The sequence below is a fragment of the Stegodyphus dumicola genome, chromosome 1 (assembly GCF_044657685.1).
Source record: "Stegodyphus dumicola isolate Sdum_Otavi_A_Nest chromosome 1, ASM4465768v1".
NCBI classification, from domain to species: Eukaryota; Metazoa; Arthropoda; class Arachnida; order Araneae; family Eresidae; genus Stegodyphus; species Stegodyphus dumicola.
Window position 1 is genome coordinate 168,298,927 of NC_140768.1, and position 15,423 is coordinate 168,314,349.

Consider the following 15,423-nt stretch of genomic DNA (forward strand, 5'->3'; position numbering starts at 1 on the left):
TAATATATAAAGTGGGTACATTAGGTAAGAGATATATAGCGATAATAGCTGCTATTTAGCATATCAAATATTGTATGAACTTAAATCCATTTAGTGCGAATACAAGTTATTATTACTTGCGCAATTGCTGCAAAGTTAGTTAACAATAATTTATTTCCTAAACAGTATTGACGAATTGATTACATTATCTCCTAAGTTTAATTAAAGTAGAATTATTTTAAAACTGTGCATCTATACTTGTAAAGTTTTTGTATAAGAACTTTAAAAAGGATGGACATAATATATAAAGTGGGTACATTAGGTAAGAGATAAATAGCGCTAATAGCTGCTATTTAGCATATCAAATGTTGTATGAACTTAAATCCATTTAGTGCGAATACAAGTTATTATTACTTGCGCAATTGCTGCAAAGTTAGTTAATAATAATTTATTTCCTAAACAGTATTGATGAATTGATTATATTATCTCCTAAGTTTAATTAAAGTAGAATTATTTTAAAAGTGTGCATCTATACTGGTAAAGTTTTTGTATAAAAACTTTAAAACTTAAAAAGGATGGACATAATATATAAAGTGGGTACGTTAGGTAAGAGATAAATAGCGCTAATAGCTGGTATTTAGCATATCAAATGTTGTATGAACTTAAATCCATTTAGTGCGAATACAAGTTATTATTACTTGCGCAATTGCTGCAAAGTTAGTTAATAATAATTTATTTCCTAAACAGTATTGATGAATTGATTATATTATCTCCTAAGTTTAATTAAAGTAGAATTATTTTAAAAGTGTGCATCTATACTGGTAAAGTTTTTGTATAAAAACTTTAAAACTTAAAAAGGATGGACATAATATATAAAGTGGGTACGTTAGGTAAGAGATAAATAGCGCTAATAGCTGCTATTTAGCATATCAAATGTTGTATGAACTTAAATCCATTTAGTGCGAATACAAGTTATTATTACTTGCGCAATTGCTGCAAAGTTAGTTAATAATAATTTATTTCCTAAACAGTATTGATGAATTGATTATATTATCTCATAAGTTTAATTAAAGTAGAATTATTTTAAAAGTGCGCATCTATACTGGTAAAGTTTTTCTATAAGAACTTGAAAACTTAAAAAGGATGGAGATAATATATAAAGTGGGTACATTAGGTAAGAGATATATAGCGGTAATAGCTGCTATTTAGCATATCAAATATTGTATGAACTTAAATCCATTTAGTGCGAATACAAGTTATTATTACTTGCGCAATTGCTGCAAAGTTAGTTAACAATAATTTATTTCCTAAACAGTATTGACGAATTGATTACATTATCTCCTAAGTTTAATTAAAGTAGAATTATTTTAAAAGTGTGCATCTATACTTGTAAAGTTTTTGTATAAGAACTTTAAAACTTAAAAAGGATGGACATAATATATAAAGTGGGTACATTAGGTAAGAGATAAATAGCGCTAATAGCTGCTATTTAGCATATCAAATGTTGTATGAACTTAAATCCATTTAGTGCGAATACAAGTTATTATTACTTGCGCAATTGCTGCAAAGTTAGTTAATAATAATTTATTTCCTAAACAGTATTGATGAATTGATTATATTATCTCCTAAGTTTAATTAAAGTAGGATTATTTTAAAAGTGTGCATCTATACTGGTAAAGTTTTTGTATAAGAACTTTAAAACTTAAAAAGAATGGAGATAATATATAAAGTGGGTACATTACGTAAGAGATAAATAGCGCTAATCGCTGCTATTTAGCATATCAAATGTTGTATGAACTTAAATCCATTTAGTGCGAATACAAGTTATTATTACTTGCGCAATTGCTGCAAAGTTAGTTAATAATAATTTATTTCCTAAACAGTATTGATGAATTGATTATATTATCTCCTAAGTTTAATTAATGTAGAATTATTTTAAAAGTGTGCATCTATACTGGTAAAGTTTTTGTATAAGAACTTTAAAACTTAAAAAGAATGGAGATAATATATAAAGTGGGTACATTACGTAAGAGATAAATAGCGCTAATCGCTGCTATTTAGCATATCAAATGTTGTATGAACTTAAATCCATTTAGTGCGAATACAAGTTATTATTACTTGCGCAATTGCTGCAAAGTTAGTTAATAATAATTTATTTCCTAAACAGTATTGATGAATTGATTATATTATCTCCTAAGTTTAATTAAAGTAGGATTATTTTAAAAGTGTGCATCTATACTGGTAAAGTTTTTGTATAAGAACTTTAAAACTTAAAAAGAATGGAGATAATATATAAAGTGGGTACATTACGTAAGAGATAAATAGCGCTAATTGCTGCTATTTAGCATATCAAATGTTGTATGAACTTAAATCCATTTAGTGCGAATACAAGTTATTATTACTTGCGCAATTGCTGCAAAGTTAGTTAATAATAATTTATTTCCTAAACAGTATTGATGAATTGATTATATTATCTCCTAAGTTTAATTAATGTAGAATTATTTTAAAAGTGTGCATCTATACTGGTAAAGTTTTTGTATAAGAACTTTAAAACTTAAAAAGAATGGAGATAATATATAAAGTGGGTACATTACGTAAGAGATAAATAGCGCTAATCGCTGCTATTTAGCATATCAAATGTTGTATGAACTTAAATCCATTTAGTGCGAATACAAGTTATTATTACTTGCGCAATTGCTGCAAAGTTAGTTAACAATAATTTATTTCCTAAACAGTATTGACGAATTGATTACATTATCTCCTAAGTTTAATTAAAGTAGAATTATTTTAAAAGTGTGCATCTATACTGGTAAAGTTTTTGTATAAAAACTTTAAAACTTAAAAAGGATGGACATAATATATAAAGTGGGTACGTTAGGTAAGAGATAAATAGCGCTAATAGCTGCTATTTAGCATATCAAATGTTGTATGAACTTAAATCCATTTAGTGCGAATACAAGTTATTATTACTTGCGCAATTGCTGCAAAGTTAGTTAATAATAATTTATTTCCTAAACAGTATTGATGAATTGATTATATTATCTCCTAAGTTTAATTAAAGTAGAATTATTTTAAAAGTGTGCATCTATACTGGTAAAGTTTAGTATAAGAACTTTAAAACTTAAAAAGGATGGAGATAATATATAAAGTGGGTACATTAGGTAAGAGATAAATAGCGCTAATAGCTGCTATTTAGCATATCAAATGTTGTATGAACTTAAATCCATTTAGTGCGAATACAAGTTATTATTACTTGCGCAATTGCTGCAAAGTTAGTTAATAATAATTTATTTCCTAAACAGTATTGATGAATTGATTATATTATCTCCTAAGTTTAATTAAAGTAGAATTCTTTTAAAAGTGTGCATCTATACTGGTAAAGTTTTTGTATAAAAACTTTAAAACTTAAAAAGGATGGACATAATATATAAAGTGGGTACGTTAGGTAAGAGATAAATAGCGCTAATAGCTGCTATTTAGCATATCAAATGTTGTATGAACTTAAATCCATTTAGTGCGAATACAAGTTATTATTACTTGCGCAATTGCTGCAAAGTTAGTTAATAATAATTTATTTCCTAAACAGTATTGATGAATTGATTATATTATCTCCTAAGTTTAATTAAAGTAGAATTATTTTAAAAGTGTGCATCTATACTGGTAAAGTTTTTGTATAACAACTTTAAAACTTAAAAAGGATGGACATAATATATAAAGTGGGTATGTTAGGTAAGAGATAAATAGCGCCAATAGCTGCTATTTAGCATATCAAATGTTGTATGAACTTAAATCCATTTAGTGCGAATACAAGTTATTATTACTTGCGCAATTGCTGCAAAGTTAGTTAATAATAATTTATTTCCTAAACAGTATTGATGAATTGATTATATTATCTCCTAAGTTTAATTAAAGTAGAATTATTTTAAAAGTGCGTATCTATACTGGTAAAGTTTTTGTATAAGAACTTTAAAACTTAAAAAGGATGGAGATAATATATAAAGTGGGTACATTAGGTAAGAGATATATAGCGGTAATAGCTGCTATTTAGCATATCAAATATTGTATGAACTTAAATCCATTTAGTGCGAATACAAGTTATTATTACTTGCGCAATTGCTGCAAAGTTAGTTAACAATAATTTATTTCCTAAACAGTATTGACGAATTGATTACATTATCTCCTAAGTTTAATTAAAGTAGAATTATTTTAAAAGTGTGCATCTATACTTGTAAAGTTTTTGTATAAGAACTTTAAAACTTAAAAAGGATGGACATAATATATAAAGTCGGTACATTAGGAAAGAGATAAATAGCGCTAATAGCTGCTATTTAGCATATCAAATGTTGTATGAACTTAAATCCATTTAGTGCGAATACAAGTTATTATTACTTGCGCAATTGCTGCAAAGTTAGTTAATAAGAATTTATTTCCTAAACAGTATTGATGAATTGATTATATTCCTCCTAAGTTTAATTAAAGCAGAATTATTTTAAAAGTGTGCATCTATACTGGTAAAGTTTAGTATAAGAACTTTAAAACTTAAAAAGGATGGAGATAATATATAAAGTGGGTACATTAGGTAACAGATAAATAGCGCTAATAGCTGCTATTTAGCATATCAAATGTTGTATGAACTTAAATCCATTTAGTGCGAATACAAGTTATTATTACTTGCGCAATTGCTGCAAAGTTAGTTAATAATAAATTATTTCCTAAACAGTATTGATGAATTGATTATATTATCTCCTAAGTTTAATTAAAGTAGAATTATTTTAAAAGTGTGCATCTATACTGGTAAAGTTTAGTATAAGAACTTTAAAACTTAAAAAGGATGGAGATAATATATAAAGTGGGTACATTAGGTAAGAGATAAATAGCGCTAATAGCTGCTATTTAGCATATCAAATGTTGTATGAACTTAAATCCATTTAGTGCGAATACAAGTTATTATTACTTGCGCAATTGCTGCAAAGTTAGTTAATAATAATTTATTTCCTAAACAGTATTGATGAATTGATTATATTATCTCCTAAGTTTAATTAAAGTAGAATTCTTTTAAAAGTGTGCATCTATACTGGTAAAGTTTTTGTATAAAAACTTTAAAACTTAAAAAGGATGGACATAATATATAAAGTGGGTACGTTAGGTAAGAGATAAATAGCGCTAATAGCTGCTATTTAGCATATCAAATGTTGTATGAACTTAAATCCATTTAGTGCGAATACAAGTTATTATTACTTGCGCAATTGCTGCAAAGTTAGTTAATAATAATTTATTTCCTAAACAGTATTGATGAATTGATTATATTATCTCCTAAGTTTAATTAAAGTAGAATTATTTTAAAACTGTGCATCTATACTTGTAAAGTTTTTGTATAAGAACTTTAAAAAGGATGGACATAATATATAAAGTGGGTACATTAGGTAAGAGATAAATAGCGCTAATAGCTTCTATTTAGCATATCAAATGTTGTATGAACTTAAATCCATTTAGTGCGAATACAAGTTATTATTACTTGCGCAATTGCTGCAAAGTTAGTTAATAATAATTTATTTCCTAAACAGTATTGACGAATTGATTATATTATCTCCTAAGTTTAATTAAAGTAGAAATATTTTAAAAGTGTGCATCTATACTGGTAAAGTTTTTGTATAAAAACTTTAAAACTTAAAAAGGATGGACATAATATATAAAGTGGGTACGTTAGGTAAGAGATAAATAGCGCTAATAGCTGCTATTTAGCATATCAAATGTTGTATGAACTTAAATCCATTTAGTGCGAAGACAAGTTATTATTACTAGCGCAATTGCTGCAAAGTTAGTTAATAATAATTTATTTCCTAAACAGTATTGATGAATTGATTATATTATCTCCTAAGTTTAATTAAAGTAGAATTATTTTAAAAGTGTGCATCTATACTGGTAAAGTTTTTGTATAAAAACTTTAAAACTTAAAAAGGATGGACATAATATATAAAGTGGGTACGTTAGGTAAGAGATAAATAGCGCTAATAGCTGCTATTTAGCATATCAAATGTTGTATGAACTTAAATCCATTTAGTGCGAATACAAGTTATTATTACTTGCGCAATTGCTGCAAAGTTAGTTAATAATAATTTATTTCCTAAACAGTATTGATGAATTGATTATATTATCTCATAAGTTTAATTAAAGTAGAATTATTTTAAAAGTGCGCATCTATACTGGTAAAGTTTTTGTATAAGAACTTTAAAACTTAAAAAGGATGGAGATAATATATAAAGTGGGTACATTAGGTAAGAGATATATAGCGGTAATAGCTGCTATTTAGCATATCAAATATTGTATGAACTTAAATCCATTTAGTGCGAATACAAGTTATTATTACTTGCGCAATTCCTGCAAAGTTAGTTAACAATAATTTATTTCCTAAACAGTATTGACGAATTGATTACATTATCTCCTAAGTTTAATTAAAGTAGAATTATTTTAAAAGTGTGCATCTATACTTGTAAAGTTTTTGTATAAGAACTTTAAAACTTAAAAAGGATGGACATAATATATAAAGTGGGTACATTAGGTAAGAGATAAATAGCGCTAATAGCTGCTATTTAGCATATCAAATGTTGTATGAACTTAAATCCATTTAGTGCGAATACAAGTTATTATTACTTGCGCAATTGCTGCAAAGTTAGTTAATAATAATTTATTTCCTAAACAGTATTGATGAATTGATTATATTATCTCCTAAGTTTAATTAAAGTAGGATTATTTTAAAAGTGTGCATCTATACTGGTAAAGTTTTTGTATAAGAACTTTAAAACTTAAAAAGAATGGAGATAATATATAAAGTGGGTACATTACGTAAGAGATAAATAGCGCTAATCGCTGCTATTTAGCATATCAAATGTTGTATGAACTTAAATCCATTTAGTGCGAATACAAGTTATTATTACTTGCGCAATTGCTGCAAAGTTAGTTAACAATAATTTATTTCCTAAACAGTATTGACGAATTGATTACATTATCTCCTAAGTTTAATTAAAGTAGAATTATTTTAAAAGTGTGCATCTATACTGGTAAAGTTTTTGTATAAAAACTTTAAAACTTAAAAAGGATGGACATAATATATAAAGTGGGTACGTTAGGTAAGAGATAAATAGCGCTAATAGCTGCTATTTAGCATATCAAATGTTGTATGAACTTAAATCCATTTAGTGCGAATACAAGTTATTATTACTTGCGCAATTGCTGCAAAGTTAGTTAATAATAATTTATTTCCTAAACAGTATTGATGAATTGATTATATTATCTCCTAAGTTTAATTAAAGTAGAATTATTTTAAAAGTGTGCATCTATACTGGTAAAGTTTAGTATAAGAACTTTAAAACTTAAAAAGGATGGAGATAATATATAAAGTGGGTACATTAGGTAAGAGATAAATAGCGCTAATAGCTGCTATTTAGCATATCAAATGTTGTATGAACTTAAATCCATTTAGTGCGAATACAAGTTATTATTACTTGCGCAATTGCTGCAAAGTTAGTTAATAATAATTTATTTCCTAAACAGTATTGATGAATTGATTATATTATCTCCTAAGTTTAATTAAAGTAGAATTCTTTTAAAAGTGTGCATCTATACTGGTAAAGTTTTTGTATAAAAACTTTAAAACTTAAAAAGGATGGACATAATATATAAAGTGGGTACGTTAGGTAAGAGATAAATAGCGCTAATAGCTGCTATTTAGCATATCAAATGTTGTATGAACTTAAATCCATTTAGTGCGAATACAAGTTATTATTACTTGCGCAATTGCTGCAAAGTTAGTTAATAATAATTTATTTCCTAAACAGTATTGATGAATTGATTATATTATCTCCTAAGTTTAATTAAAGTAGAATTATTTTAAAAGTGTGCATCTATACTGGTAAAGTTTTTGTATAAAAACTTTAAAACTTAAAAAGGATGGACATAATATATAAAGTGGGTATGTTAGGTAAGAGATAAATAGCGCCAATAGCTGCTATTTAGCATATCAAATGTTGTATGAACTTAAATCCATTTAGTGCGAATACAAGTTATTATTACTTGCGCAATTGCTGCAAAGTTAGTTAATAATAATTTATTTCCTAAACAGTATTGATGAATTGATTATATTATCTCCTAAGTTTAATTAAAGTAGAATTATTTTAAAAGTGCGTATCTATACTGGTAAAGTTTTTGTATAAGAACTTTAAAACTTAAAAAGGATGGAGATAATATATAAAGTGGGTACATTAGGTAAGAGATATATAGCGGTAATAGCTGCTATTTAGCATATCAAATATTGTATGAACTTAAATCCATTTAGTGCGAATACAAGTTATTATTACTTGCGCAATTGCTGCAAAGTTAGTTAACAATAATTTATTTCCTAAACAGTATTGACGAATTGATTACATTATCTCCTAAGTTTAATTAAAGTAGAATTATTTTAAAAGTGTGCATCTATACTTGTAAAGTTTTTGTATAAGAACTTTAAAACTTAAAAAGGATGGACATAATATATAAAGTCGGTACATTAGGAAAGAGATAAATAGCGCTAATAGCTGCTATTTAGCATATCAAATGTTGTATGAACTTAAATCCATTTAGTGCGAATACAAGTTATTATTACTTGCGCAATTGCTGCAAAGTTAGTTAATAAGAATTTATTTCCTAAACAGTATTGATGAATTGATTATATTCCTCCTAAGTTTAATTAAAGCAGAATTATTTTAAAAGTGTGCATCTATACTGGTAAAGTTTAGTATAAGAACTTTAAAACTTAAAAAGGATGGAGATAATATATAAAGTGGGTACATTAGGTAACAGATAAATAGCGCTAATAGCTGCTATTTAGCATATCAAATGTTGTATGAACTTAAATCCATTTAGTGCGAATACAAGTTATTATTACTTGCGCAATTGCTGCAAAGTTAGTTAATAATAAATTATTTCCTAAACAGTATTGATGAATTGATTATATTATCTCCTAAGTTTAATTAAAGTAGAATTATTTTAAAAGTGTGCATTTATACTGGTAAAGTTTTTGTATAAAAACTTTAAAACTTAAAAAGGATGGACATAATATATAAAGTGGGTACGTTAGGTAAGAGATAAATAGCGCTAATAGCTGCTATTTAGCATATCAAATGTTGTATGAACTTAAATCCATTTAGTGCGAATACAAGTTATTATTACTTGCGCAATTCCTGCAAAGTTAGTTAACAATAATTTATTTCCTAAACAGTATTGACGAATTGATTACATTATCTCCTAAGTTTAATTAAAGTAGAATTATTTTAAAAGTGTGCATCTATACTTGTAAAGTTTTTGTATAAGAACTTTAAAACTTAAAAAGGATGGACATAATATATAAAGTGGGTACATTAGGTAAGAGATAAATAGCGCTAATAGCTGCTATTTAGCATATCAAATGTTGTATGAACTTAAATCCATTTAGTGCGAATACAAGTTATTATTACTTGCGCAATTGCTGCAAAGTTAGTTAATAATAATTTATTTCCTAAACAGTATTGATGAATTGATTATATTATCTCCTAAGTTTAATTAAAGTAGGATTATTTTAAAAGTGTGCATCTATACTGGTAAAGTTTTTGTATAAGAACTTTAAAACTTAAAAAGAATGGAGATAATATATAAAGTGGGTACATTACGTAAGAGATAAATAGCGCTAATCGCTGCTATTTAGCATATCAAATGTTGTATGAACTTAAATCCATTTAGTGCGAATACAAGTTATTATTACTTGCGCAATTGCTGCAAAGTTAGTTAACAATAATTTATTTCCTAAACAGTATTGACGAATTGATTACATTATCTCCTAAGTTTAATTAAAGTAGAATTATTTTAAAAGTGTGCATCTATACTGGTAAAGTTTTTGTATAAAAACTTTAAAACTTAAAAAGGATGGACATAATATATAAAGTGGGTACGTTAGGTAAGAGATAAATAGCGCTAATAGCTGCTATTTAGCATATCAAATGTTGTATGAACTTAAATCCATTTAGTGCGAATACAAGTTATTATTACTTGCGCAATTGCTGCAAAGTTAGTTAATAATAATTTATTTCCTAAACAGTATTGATGAATTGATTATATTATCTCCTAAGTTTAATTAAAGTAGAATTATTTTAAAAGTGTGCATCTATACTGGTAAAGTTTAGTATAAGAACTTTAAAACTTAAAAAGGATGGAGATAATATATAAAGTGGGTACATTAGGTAAGAGATAAATAGCGCTAATAGCTGCTATTTAGCATATCAAATGTTGTATGAACTTAAATCCATTTAGTGCGAATACAAGTTATTATTACTTGCGCAATTGCTGCAAAGTTAGTTAATAATAATTTATTTCCTAAACAGTATTGATGAATTGATTATATTATCTCCTAAGTTTAATTAAAGTAGAATTCTTTTAAAAGTGTGCATCTATACTGGTAAAGTTTTTGTATAAAAACTTTAAAACTTAAAAAGGATGGACATAATATATAAAGTGGGTACGTTAGGTAAGAGATAAATAGCGCTAATAGCTGCTATTTAGCATATCAAATGTTGTATGAACTTAAATCCATTTAGTGCGAATACAAGTTATTATTACTTGCGCAATTGCTGCAAAGTTAGTTAATAATAATTTATTTCCTAAACAGTATTGATGAATTGATTATATTATCTCCTAAGTTTAATTAAAGTAGAATTATTTTAAAAGTGTGCATCTATACTGGTAAAGTTTTTGTATAAAAACTTTAAAACTTAAAAAGGATGGACATAATATATAAAGTGGGTATGTTAGGTAAGAGATAAATAGCGCCAATAGCTGCTATTTAGCATATCAAATGTTGTATGAACTTAAATCCATTTAGTGCGAATACAAGTTATTATTACTTACGCAATTGCTGCAAAGTTAGTTAATAATAATTTATTTCCTAAACAGTATTGATGAATTGATTATATTATCTCCTAAGTTTAATTAAAGTAGAATTATTTTAAAAGTGCGCATCTATACTGGTAAAGTTTTTGTATAAGAACTTTAAAACTTAAAAAGGATGGAGATAATATATAAAGTGGGTACATTAGGTAAGAGATATATAGCGGTAATAGCTGCTATTTAGCATATCAAATATTGTATGAACTTAAATCCATTTAGTGCGAATACAAGTTATTATTACTTGCGCAATTGCTGCAAAGTTAGTTAACAATAATTTATTTCCTAAACAGTATTGACGAATTGATTACATTATCTCCTAAGTTTAATTAAAGTAGAATTATTTTAAAAGTGTGCATCTATACTTGTAAAGTTTTTGTATAAGAACTTTAAAACTTAAAAAGGATGGAGATAATATATAAAGTGGGTACATTAGGTAAGAGATAAATAGCGCTAATAGCTGCTATTTAGCATATCAAATGTTGTATGAACTTAAATCCATTTAGTGCGAATACAAGTTATTATTACTTGCGCAATTGCTGCAAAGTTAGTTAATAATAATTTATTTCCTAAACAGTATTGATGAATTGATTATATTATCTCCTAAGTTTAATTAAAGTAGAATTCTTTTAAAAGTGTGCATCTATACTGGTAAAGTTTTTGTATAAAAACTTTAAAACTTAAAAAGGATGGACATAATATATAAAGTGGGTACGTTAGGTAAGAGATAAATAGCGCTAATAGCTGCTATTTAGCATATCAAATGTTGTATGAACTTAAATCCATTTAGTGCGAATACAAGTTATTATTACTTGCGCAATTGCTGCAAAGTTAGTTAATAATAATTTATTTCCTAAACAGTATTGACGAATTGATTATATTATCTCCTAAGTTTAATTAAAGTAGAAATATTTTAAAAGTGTGCATCTATACTGGTAAAGTTTTTGTATAAAAACTTTAAAACTTAAAAAGGATGGACATAATATATAAAGTGGGTACGTTAGGTAAGAGATAAATAGCGCTAATAGCTGCTATTTAGCATATCAAATGTTGTATGAACTTAAATCCATTTAGTGCGAAGACAAGTTATTATTACTAGCGCAATTGCTGCAAAGTTAGTTAATAATAATTTATTTCCTAAACAGTATTGATGAATTGATTATATTATCTCCTAAGTTTAATTAAAGTAGAATTATTTTAAAAGTGTGCATCTATACTGGTAAAGTTTTTGTATAAAAACTTTAAAACTTAAAAAGGATGGACATAATATATAAAGTGGGTACGTTAGGTAAGAGATAAATAGCGCTAATAGCTGCTATTTAGCATATCAAATGTTGTATGAACTTAAATCCATTTAGTGCGAATACAAGTTATTATTACTTGCGCAATTGCTGCAAAGTTAGTTAATAATAATTTATTTCCTAAACAGTATTGATGAATTGATTATATTATCTCATAAGTTTAATTAAAGTAGAATTATTTTAAAAGTGCGCATCTATACTGGTAAAGTTTTTGTATAAGAACTTTAAAACTTAAAAAGGATGGAGATAATATATAAAGTGGGTACATTAGGTAAGAGATATATAGCGGTAATAGCTGCTATTTAGCATATCAAATATTGTATGAACTTAAATCCATTTAGTGCGAATACAAGTTATTATTACTTGCGCAATTCCTGCAAAGTTAGTTAACAATAATTTATTTCCTAAACAGTATTGACGAATTGATTACATTATCTCCTATGTTTAATTAAAGTAGAATTATTTTAAAAGTGTGCATCTATACTTGTAAAGTTTTTGTATAAGAACTTTAAAACTTAAAAAGGATGGACATAATATATAAAGTGGGTACATTAGGTAAGAGATAAATAGCGCTAATAGCTGCTATTTAGCATATCAAATGTTGTATGAACTTAAATCCATTTAGTGCGAATACAAGTTATTATTACTTGCGCAATTGCTGCAAAGTTAGTTAATAATAATTTATTTCCTAAACAGTATTGATGAATTGATTATATTATCTCCTAAGTTTAATTAAAGTAGGATTATTTTAAAAGTGTGCATCTATACTGGTAAAGTTTTTGTATAAGAACTTTAAAACTTAAAAAGAATGGAGATAATATATAAAGTGGGTACATTACGTAAGAGATAAATAGCGCTAATCGCTGCTATTTAGCATATCAAATGTTGTATGAACTTAAATCCATTTAGTGCGAATACAAGTTATTATTACTTGCGCAATTGCTGCAAAGTTAGTTAACAATAATTTATTTCCTAAACAGTATTGACGAATTGATTACATTATCTCCTAAGTTTAATTAAAGTAGAATTATTTTAAAAGTGTGCATCTATACTGGTAAAGTTTTTGTATAAAAACTTTAAAACTTAAAAAGGATGGACATAATATATAAAGTGGGTACGTTCGGTAAGAGATAAATAGCGCTAATAGCTGCTATTTAGCATATCAAATGTTGTATGAACTTAAATCCATTTAGTGCGAATACAAGTTATTATTACTTGCGCAATTGCTGCAAAGTTAGTTAATAATAATTTATTTCCTAAACAGTATTGATGAATTGATTATATTATCTCCTAAGTTTAATTAAAGTAGAATTATTTTAAAAGTGTGCATCTATACTGGTAAAGTTTAGTATAAGAACTTTAAAACTTAAAAAGGATGGAGATAATATATAAAGTGGGTACATTAGGTAAGAGATAAATAGCGCTAATAGCTGCTATTTAGCATATCAAATGTTGTATGAACTTAAATCCATTTAGTGCGAATACAAGTTATTATTACTTGCGCAATTGCTGCAAAGTTAGTTAATAATAATTTATTTCCTAAACAGTATTGATGAATTGATTATATTATCTCCTAAGTTTAATTAAAGTAGAATTCTTTTAAAAGTGTGCATCTATACTGGTAAAGTTTTTGTATAAAAACTTTAAAACTTAAAAAGGATGGACATAATATATAAAGTGGGTACGTTAGGTAAGAGATAAATAGCGCTAATAGCTGCTATTTAGCATATCAAATGTTGTATGAACTTAAATCCATTTAGTGCGAATACAAGTTATTATTACTTGCGCAATTGCTGCAAAGTTAGTTAATAATAATTTATTTCCTAAACAGTATTGATGAATTGATTATATTATCTCCTAAGTTTAATTAAAGTAGAATTATTTTAAAAGTGTGCATCTATACTGGTAAAGTTTTTGTATAAAAACTTTAAAACTTAAAAAGGATGGACATAATATATAAAGTGGGTATGTTAGGTAAGAGATAAATAGCGCCAATAGCTGCTATTTAGCATATCAAATGTTGTATGAACTTAAATCCATTTAGTGCGAATACAAGTTATTATTACTTGCGCAATTGCTGCAAAGTTAGTTAATAATAATTTATTTCCTAAACAGTATTGATGAATTGATTATATTATCTCCTAAGTTTAATTAAAGTAGAATTATTTTAAAAGTGCGTATCTATACTGGTAAAGTTTTTGTATAAGAACTTTAAAACTTAAAAAGGATGGAGATAATATATAAAGTGGGTACATTAGGTAAGAGATATATAGCGGTAATAGCTGCTATTTAGCATATCAAATATTGTATGAACTGTATGTCCATTTAGTGCGAATACAAGTTATTATTACTTGCGCAATTGCTGCAAAGTTAGTTAACAATAATTTATTTCCTAAACAGTATTGACGAATTGATTACATTATCTCCTAAGTTTAATTAAAGTAGAATTATTTTAAAAGTGTGCATCTATACTTGTAAAGTTTTTGTATAAGTACTTTAAAACTTAAAAAGGATGGACATAATATATAAAGTCGGTACATTAGGAAAGAGATAAATAGCGCTAATAGCTGCTATTTAGCATATCAAATGTTGTATGAACTTAAATCCATTTAGTGCGAATACAAGTTATTATTACTTGCGCAATTGCTGCAAAGTTAGTTAATAAGAATTTATTTCCTAAACAGTATTGATGAATTGATTATATTCCTCCTAAGTTTAATTAAAGCAGAATTATTTTAAAAGTGTGCATCTATACTGGTCAAGTTTAGTATAAGAACTTTAAAACTTAAAAAGGATGGAGATAATATATAAAGTGGGTACATTAGGTAACAGATAAATAGCGCTAATAGCTGCTATTTAGCATATCAAATGTTGTATGAACTTAAATCCATTTAGTGCGAATACAAGTTATTATTACTTGCGCAATTGCTGCAAAGTTAGTTAATAATAAATTATTTCCTAAACAGTATTGATGAATTGATTATATTATCTCCTAAGTTTAATTAAAGTAGAATTATTTTAAAAGTGTGCATCTATACTGGTAAAGTTTAGTATAAGAACTTTAAAACTTAAAAAGGATGGAGATAATATATAAAGTGGGTACATTAGGTAAGAGATAAATAGCGCTAATAGCTGCTATTTAGCATATCAAATGTTGTATGAACTTAAATCCATTTAGTGCGAATACAAGTTATTA